The following is a 9,468-nucleotide window of genomic DNA, read 5'->3' as shown; positions in this document are numbered from 1 at the left end:
CTCTTGATCAAGGAGGCTGAGGAGACCCCACCAGATGGACCTGAACCAGTGAACAGTCTATAAAAAGGAGGGTCAACATAGAGGAATGATTTCCTCCATGCTTCCAAGTGAAGCCAACCATGGTTGAGCAGGACCTTTGACTTATCTTCACATAGGGAAAACTGGTAAAAGAAAGGAGCCAGGGGCTCCTCCCAAGCCCATGTGACCCCTGAGGAACAGATTCTCAAATGACCTTAAGAGTGAAAATAAATCGTTTTATCTGGACCAACTGTATGAGGAAAGTATAACCAAAGATTAAATGAGCCAACATAATTTCATAAGAGTCCATATGTACAGCTAAAGGCTATATAACAAGCAACAATGCCAGGCAAACGATATCTTCTTTTGAGCTGATGACCAGGGTGGCCAAAGGGATTCCCAGATAGTCACCCAGCACAGAACTGGGAAAATGAACAGCAGACCCCAATCTTATCCAAAGAAATATAGACAACTGATTACCACTAGATGAAGAACAGCTGACCCTCCTAAAACAAAGACCTCTAGATAGGCTGACTAGATTCACCAGAAGGGCAAGTAGTGGGGAATGGCTGAGGGTGCCGACAACACAGCAGACAGTAGCAGGGCTATCAGAGTATAAGGGCTCTAGTTGGGGGGGGAGGGAGGTTATGGGAGAGTGCTACTGGGAAGTGGGTGTATAAATAAATTTAAAAAAGAAAAAAATTTCTTCAAACCATAAAAATTTGCTCCTTAATAATTAGTAGATGTGAAAAACATTACCATTGAAATCTACCTGATGACTTTATATCCATGCTCAGATGCCAAGGAGCTCAGAAAGTAACTGACTGTGACTAGTAATAATCAGATATATAGAGATTAGAAACACATGTGCATCTTAGTGTCAATTGTATTAAAAATGAATTTTTCTGTATGAAACTATTTTAATAATGAAATGGAGATCTTTTTTAAAGTTTAAAATCTCATTTAATTTTATGTCTTATAGGGTTTATACAGAGTACAATATTGTATAACTGTATCAATTCAACTGTAAACCTAAAAATTTACAGCCAATTTTGAAAGAGATGCATCTTAGCTCTGGAAATTGTTACTGAATGTGTCAATGCTGTTGTAATGAAATGCTTCTTCTAATTATATGGTTATTAAATAAATAATTTTTAAAAAATGGAAAGAAGGCTGAAGATTATACACTAGTTACTGCCCAGTTTGCTACCCCCTTGTACTCAATAAAATATTCTTTTAAAAAATAAATAAATAAATAGATTCCTGAAGCGTACACACATAGACATACATGCACATCACCTGTGGAGTGCTCACACACATGTACACCCATGCATTCACATAAACAAATGATCAGAAAGGAAGGTGGTACTACTACAGATCAAGTAAGATTAGCCATGAGACGGCCGTGTGAGACGGCCGTGTGAGACGGTCGTGTGAGACGGTCGTGTGAGACGGTCGTGTGAGATGGTCGTGTGAGACGGTCGTGTGAGACGGTCGTGTGAGATGGCCGTGACACTGCACATGGAGGTTCTTTAGTCTCACTGCCTTTGTTTGAAATTTTCCAGGAAGAAAGCTGTGGAGCGAGTCATGATGGCATTCACCTATAACCCCAGCCTTCAGGAGGCAGAAGGAGAAGACTGTTGCAAGTTCCAGGCCAATTTGGGCTACAGAGTGAGCCTCATTCTCAAAAAGTAAAGTAAGCAAGCAAGTAAATATACAAATAAAGCTAATCTACGTAATCTCCAAATAGAAGCAAAGTAAAGGAAAAACTGTACATACACTTAATTCAACAAAAACACTATATAGGGTTTTTTGTTTTGTTCTGTTTTTACATCCCACCATGTGTATAAATCTAGGGTCACAGTAATACTACATTCTATTTTTATTGGTTTTTCTTCTCAGCTTATAATAAATTTTTTGCACTTTTAAAAGTCCCTAAAATTTTTTGCTATGCAAGTCTCACCTTTTCAGTTACCAAATGATATATTAAACATCATTATTTACTATAAAATGTTACCCTATTTAAATTATATTTAGATTAAATTATTTACTCAAATTAATCACTCCTTTTCACACCTTTTCTTATGTTGAGTTCCTACACAAGTACATCAACAGACCTTATAACATTTCTTTTTTTTGGTCTTTTTGAGATAGGGTCTCCCTATAGCCCCAGCTGACCTGGAAACTCACTATGTAGACCAGGCTGGCCTTGAATTCACAGAGATCCGCTTGCCTCTGCCTCCCAAGTGCTGGGATTAAAGGTGTGAGCCACCAAGCCTGACTTCAGACCTTAACATTTCATAGACAGCTAAATGTATACAAAATAGGTTTCTCCTCAAAGTAACTGAACATTAGCTTTATTCTGAACTCACAAAACAATTCCAAAATCACAAAATTTACCCATAAACACCCAAGTATACTGCTTACCTAATCTCTAGCACAGATGTATTGCCTCATGCATCCAGGTGAAGTATTAAGAACTATATTTATCTAGAGTAACTTGGAGACACTGAGGAAGGACAGTAGATAGCCTCTGGCAATTGACCTGAAAAGGGAAAAAAAGAATCTTTCACCACACTGAGCCCAGGTTTTAGCAAGCTTTCAACAACACAGTAGTCAATTAAAATTCTCAAAACAGCTCTGACTTTTCACTGGATTCTATGTCTAAGTGATCTGGACGACAGTACAAAAATTAATTTGAAGTTGCCCATCTTCTTTCTTACTCTGAAAAGCTGAGTACTATCTATTAACTATTAAAATCCCCAGAGATAGGCCCGACATGGTGGTGCAAGCCTTTAATTCCAGCACTCAGGAGGCAGAGACAGGTGGATCTCTGTGAGTTCAAGGAGAGCCTGGTCTACAGAGTGAGTTCAAGGTTCAAGGGGAGACCCTGTCTCAAAAAGACCCAAAAAAAAAAAAAAAATTCCCCAGAGATTACAATTCTAAATTTATTCAAGCAGCTAATTTCTTTAGTATCTTAGCGTAGTCATCCATATAAAAGAAAAAAAATACATAAACATAAAACCAACTGATAGATTAGTAATTGGGTTAACTAAAATACTATCTAGCCAGATGTTGTGACTCACACCTGGTAATCCTAGTACTTGGGAGACTGAGGTAAGAGGATCAGGAGTAGATGGCCAATCTCAGCTACACAGCAAGTTTAAGACCAGCACAGGCTACATGAGACCCTGTCTCAAAACTTTCAAAAGAAATATCATCTGGGCTGGAGAGTTGGATCAGTGGTTAAGAGCACTAGCTATTCTTGCAGAAGACATGGGTCTGAATTCCAGGACCCACATGGCAACTAACAACCATCCATAACTCCAGTTCCAGGGGATCCAACACCCTCTTCTGACCTCTGAGGGCAGTGCATGACATGGGTGCACTTATATACATGCAGACAATACACTCATACACATCAAATAAAATTAATAAATAAAATAATTTCCCCCCTTCCAAAAAATATTCTGTATTCTTTCCAAAAGGCTAATAGAGAATTTTTAAAATATTTAAAAAGAACATATTAATAACACAGCACTACCATAGAATTTTTTTGTTTCTGCAACTAATGAATAGATGGGCTTAGTGAGTTTCACTTTCAGTGTAAAATGTTTTGTGGATGGACTGACATGTCTCATTTGATGTGGAATAAGAAAGCAGTATATTCTCCAGCTTCTGGAACATAGGAGATTTGGGCTGAGGCAGGAGGATCGTCACAAGTTTGAGGCCACCTCGGCCTACATAGTGAGTTTCAGGCCAGCCAGGAATATATATAGTGAAATCTTGTCAAAAAAAAAAAAAAAAAAGAAAAATAAGAGACAGCTCTGCAATAAAATAACTGATCCCAGAACCAACAGTGAAACGGTTCATCAGGTAGAGGCACTTGCCACCAAGAATGACAATTTGAATTTGATCCCTAGGGCACGCAGGTGGAAAGAGAGAATAAACTCCTGAACACACAGACACACACACAGACACACACACACACACACACACACACAAATGCTACACTCCAACAGAAATGTTCAATGCAAAAAACACCTTGACTGCATGTGAGTTTTCTAGACTGCATTCACATTCATGTACCAATATGTAAAACATATGCAGAGGAATACAAGATGCAGGTTCAAAACATGAGTTACAAAAGGCCTGGTTTGGGGCTGGAGGGATGACTCAGCGGTTAAGAACATTGGTTGTTCTTGCAGAAGACCCAGGTTTGAATCCCAGCACCCACATGGCAACTAACAACCATCCATAACTCCAGTCCCAGGGGATCCGACGGCCTCTTCTGTCCTCAAAGGGCACTGCACAACACGGGTGCACTTACCTACGTGCAGGCAATACATGCATACACATAAAGTAAAAAAATAATAATAAAATAAAATAAAACAAAAGGCCTGGTTTTAGAAGTTTCCCTAAGAAAGACTCTAATTTAGGTAACAGAAGCTACAAAGAGGGAAGTAAACATGACTGCAACCAGGGTTACTTGAGAGTAGGAAAGACCATGTTCCTCCTTTGGAGCACTCCCACTCTTGGGCATTCTTTTTCACTTTTCCTTGATAAATCTATGTTTGCTCTACTTTAAAAAAAAAAAAACTATATATGAGAGAGAAAGAGAGAGACAGAGACAGAGACAGAGACAGAGAGAGAAGGTTACAAGACAAGCAGATCTATGTGAGTTCAAGGCCAGCCTGGTCTACATACCTAGTTCCAAATCAGCCAGAGCTACATTGTGAGACCCTGTCTCAAAAAAAAAAAAAGAAGGAAGAAAGATACTTTATTGCTTAAGTATATCCAGGAAGATACAAAAAGGTCTGAGCCTGAAAGTCATTCTTTTTTTTTTTTAAACTGTAAATAGTTGGTCCTATATATTTAGGAGGAGGAGGAGGAGAAGAGGAGGAGGTCTTCCCTGTGAAGGAACCCACTAAAGCAATCAAGATTATTTCAGAAGTGATTGATTTCAGGTCAGGGGCAAGCAAAGTACAAAATTAACTGAAAATATCTTGCATGAAAGTACAGAAGTGCTCAAAACTTGACAGTGGCATGTCAGAAGGACAAAAGCCAGCCTAAAGGGGAGTTTATTAACCATATTGAGAATAATTTTAATATTTTAAATTTTTTTGCATTTCTGTATTCATGGGGGTGGGGGGGACACCCATACCATGGCATGCCCATGCAGCAGTCAAACAACAATTTGCAGGAATCAGTTTTTTTCCTTCCACCATAGGAGTTCCATGGATTGACCTCATCAGACTAGGCAGGAAGGGCCTTTACCTACTTAGCTATTTCACTGGCCAAATTTTAGAGTTTTTTTCTTTAGATTTTCAAAATTTAAATAATATATGTGTGTGTATACATGAGAGTACAATACCCTAAGAGGGCATCAGGCCTCCTGGAGCTAGAGTTACAGGCTGTTATGCACCACCTGACATAGGTGCTGGGAATTAAACTAAGGTCCTCTCCAAGAGCAGTATATACTTAGCTCCTGAGCTATCTCTCCAACCCCCCCCCACAAATTTTAGTATTTTTAATAGTCAATACTGTTAGTACTTTTAACATCAGCAGGTAAGGATTATAAATCATTGCATTTGGGGGGAGTATGGTGTATGTACAGATGCATGTGTTTATGTGTGTACACCTTGGGGGAATGCATGCACACATGTGTGCATATATATGTGGAGCCACAAGACAACCTTGGGTGTCACAGCCATGCACTCTGGATTTTTCTGAGACAGGGTCTCATAGGAGAACCCATAATAAAAGAATGTTAACAATATAGACGCTATAGTTACCACCAAAACATAAAAAGGAGGTTAAGCATTCCATAGAACAATGTTAGCTCAGAAATATATAAAGGAGCTGGGCATGGTGGTACACGCCTTTAATCTGAGCACTGGGGAGGCAGAGGCAGGAGGATCTCTTCTGAGTTGGAGGCCAGCCAGGTCTACATAGTGAATTCCAGGTCAGCTGAGGCTATAAGGAAACTGTCTCAAAAAGACCAAAAGGGGGGGGGAAATATATAAAGAAAAGCTCAGACTAGCCCATATATATATATAAAAGGAGTGAGATATATCCAAAAAAATCAACATTCTAAAATCACTAACATAATAAAAGATTTAGACAAGACTCATCAACAGATGCCAATGACAAAGGCATCTATAATTTCACCACCTAGGAGGTGGAAGCATGAGGTGTTCAAGGCCATCTTTGGCTACACAGTGAATCTGCGGATAACCTGGGCTACTACATTAAACCTGTCTCAAAATAACAACCACCAAAAAAAGTTGAAGAATACAAAAATCATAAATCTCAAAAGTATAGACAGATATGGTGGCTCATCAATCCCAGCATCAATCAATCTGAGGCAGAAGGTTAGACAATTTGAGGCTAGCCAGGGCCATACACTGAAACTGTCTCCAAGAGAAAAAAAAAAGCCAGACATAATAAATAGGGCAAGGAATGCAGCTCAGTTTGTAGTGTTTGCCTAGCATGCTTGAAGCCCAGGCTTTGATCCTTTGCACTGCATAAAATGGTGGTAGCCGGGCATGATGGCCCAGTATTTAATCGCAGCATTCGAGAGGCAGAGCCAAGGAATCTCTTAAGATTGAGGCCAGCCTGGTCTATATAGCTAGCTCCAGGGCAGCTAGGGCTGCAGAAAAATCCTGTCCCAAAAGACCAAAGACAAAACAAAACAAAGTTCCAGGCCAGCCTGGGCTATGAGAGACCCTGGGGGTCTCATATAAAGGGGGGGGGGCAGGGGAGGAAGGAAAATTTTTTAAATGTCATCAGTCTTCTCTTTCACTTTCCTCATCCCTTCGCTTTATTCCAAAACAAAAGTCTCATTGTGTTGGTGGTCTCAAATCCTGAGTAGTGGAAATCACCATGCCACCATGCCCACCTAACAGAGAATGTTCCTTAATTACAAAGAGAAAAAGACACATTTACAACAACAAAATCTAGAAGGCAGCAATTTAGCAAAGTAAGCCAAACTTAAGGTCATCAATAAGTGACATGTGCATATGACATCACCCACAAAGTATTCTTGTCTAATGCTTACCTTGAATTCAATAACAAATCCAAATTGTAGACTTTTCTCTAAAATAACTGGTCTAGGCTCTATAAAATATTAATAAATGAAAAAAACAAAAGGGAAAAAGAACTGTTCTAGATTAAAGGGCAATATAGGACTGGGGATGTAGCTCAGTTGGCAGAGAGCTTGCCTAACTTGCTTGAAGCCTTGATTCAATCCCCAGAACACCTAAAAATAAAAAATAGGCACAGTGGTACATAGCTGTAGGCACAGGGCTCAAGAGGTTAAGAGGCAGGACAATCAGAAGTTGAAAGTCATCCTTGGCTACGTAGCGAGTTTGAGACTAGCCTGTGTTACATGAGACCCTGCCTCAAAAAATTACAACAGGGACTAGCAAGATAGCTCAGCAGGTAAAAGCACTTGCCAAGCAAGCCTGATGACCACCTGAGTTCAATCCTCAGAACCTACATAAAGGTGGCTGGAGATAACTGATTTCCCCAAGTTGTCCTCTGATCTCTCTACACACACTATGGCAGGAAGGTCTAAGTGCCACACAATAAATTAATAAAATAGTAATAAATTGTACTAGAAATGTTGCTATTGAATGAAATATACCAAAAGCATGCACACAAGGAACATAATGGACTAAGTATCATAACAAACTGGTTAACGAAGACAAAACAGCTTATTCTGTGCATTATATCAGAACTGGCCAGGTGTGTGGTGGCACACAGGTCTGTAATCCCAGCAACTAAGGCAGCTGAGGCAGGAAGACATGGGCAAGCCTGGGGTATACAAAAAGACTGTCTCAAAACAAATGAACAAAAAACCTGAGCTACATCCTTATTTACCATAACTAACAGATTTCAACATTTTGAGTGTTGAAGAAAAATATGTTAAGGGAACTCAAAGAAAAGTCAGGTCAAATTATGAAATTTTTCCTGGGGCTGGAGAAATAGTTCAATGGTTAAGGGAACTTGCTGCTCTTGCAAATGATCCAGGTTTTGTTCCCAATACCGACACTGCAGCTCACAACTGTCTGTAACTCCACATCCAGGAGATCTGATGCTCTCTTCCGGACCAGACACACACATGGTACACATACATACATCCAGGCAAACACTCAGACACATAAATCTTTTTAAAATTTTAAGGAATTTTTCCTATCTGCTTTTAAAAATAAAGTCAAAAAGGAATAGACAGTAACTTCAATGGCAAGATGGGACAGGTGCTATACCGCTATAGCAGGAATGATGGTAAGAATAAAAATGATTAATCCCAGCATTCAGGAGGCAGAGGCAGGAGGATCTCTGTGAGTTCCGGGACAGCTGGGGCTATGGGGAGACCCTGTCTCAAAAAGACTGGAGGAAAATAAAAAGAGTAACTAGCCGGGGATGGTGGCCCATGCCATTAATTCCAGAACTGGGGCAGGGAGACGGGGCAGAGGCAGGCAGATGTCTGTGAGTTCAAGGCCAGCTGGGGCTACAGGGAGACCCTGTCTCAAAACAAAGAAAAAAAAAAGCTGGGCATGGTGGCACATGCCTTTAGTCCCAGCACTCAGGAGGCAGGTGGATCTCTGTGAGTTCAAGATTACCCTGGTCTACATAGTAAGTTCCAGGCCAGGTAGGGCTACAGAAAGACCCTGTCTAAAAAATACGAAAAAGAAAAAAAAAAAGATTAAAAAAAAAAAAAGGAGTCATTAAAAGACTATCAAATGGAATGTTTTCTACAGAGCATGAGAAGAATACAGCTAAAGGAAAATACTCAGGCCACTGTGTAAAAAAGTCTAAAATTAGATCCACCAACTATATTCATGCACACATCTTCAAGCCACAAGTCTAGTTATTTTTCTAACTTGTAAGTAGGTAACACATTCCATGAAGGGAGAGAGTTCTTTATCAAATCTTTCCCTCTCCTCTCCTCTCCCTATCCTCCCGACTCCCGCCCCCTTTGTTTTTGAGATAGGGTCTCAACATTGGACCCAGGCTGGCTTCAAACTTGTTTCCTCTTCCTGCCTCTGCCTCCTGAGTGCTGGGATTATATGCAACTGCCACCATACTTGACTCAATCCAATCTTAAAAAGCAGCACTGAGCCAGGCGTGATGGCGCATGCCTTTTATCCCAGCACTTGAGAGACAGGAAGATCTCTGTGAGTTCAAGGCCAGCCTGGTTCACATAGTGAGTTCCGGGACAGCTGGGGGCTACAGGGAGACCCTGTCTCAAAAAGACCAAATAAAAAAAAAAAAAAAAACAAAAAAAAAAAAAAAAAAAAAAAAAAAAAAAAAAAAACAGCACTGAAAGGCTAGCAACATGGATTTCGGGATACAGGTGCTTGCTACCAAGCCTAATGACCTCAGTTCCATCCCTGGAATGTACACTGTAAAAAGAGAACCGACTCAAGTTGTCCTCCATACACA

General features: G+C 40.1%; 1 protein-coding gene across 7 annotated transcripts in view; it reads right to left on the bottom strand.

Moving 5' to 3' along the window:
* R3hdm2 (R3H domain containing 2) overlaps positions 1-7,095 on the bottom strand; it is a 165,851-nt gene extending 158,756 nt beyond the window's left edge. For 4 of the 7 annotated variants that reach the window (XM_029568803.1, XM_017800858.2, XM_029568806.1 and 1 more), the window contains exon 1: positions 2,446-2,563. The gene's annotated coding sequence lies outside the window, so the exon portion shown is untranslated. Of the gene's footprint in view, positions 1-2,445; positions 2,564-7,078 lie in introns of those variants that run through there. The other 3 variants (XM_017800856.2, XM_017800859.2, XM_029568805.1) reach the window with 1 other exon arrangement.
* Positions 7,096-9,468: the final 2,373 nt, after the last annotated feature.

Source organism: Nannospalax galili, unplaced genomic scaffold, assembly GCF_000622305.1.
Source record: "Nannospalax galili isolate Female #2095 unplaced genomic scaffold, S.galili_v1.0 scaffold340, whole genome shotgun sequence".
NCBI lineage: Eukaryota > Metazoa > Chordata > Mammalia > Rodentia > Spalacidae > Nannospalax > Nannospalax galili.
The sequence above is the reverse complement of the archived record's forward strand: the minus strand, read 5'-3'. Positions and strand labels throughout refer to the sequence as shown.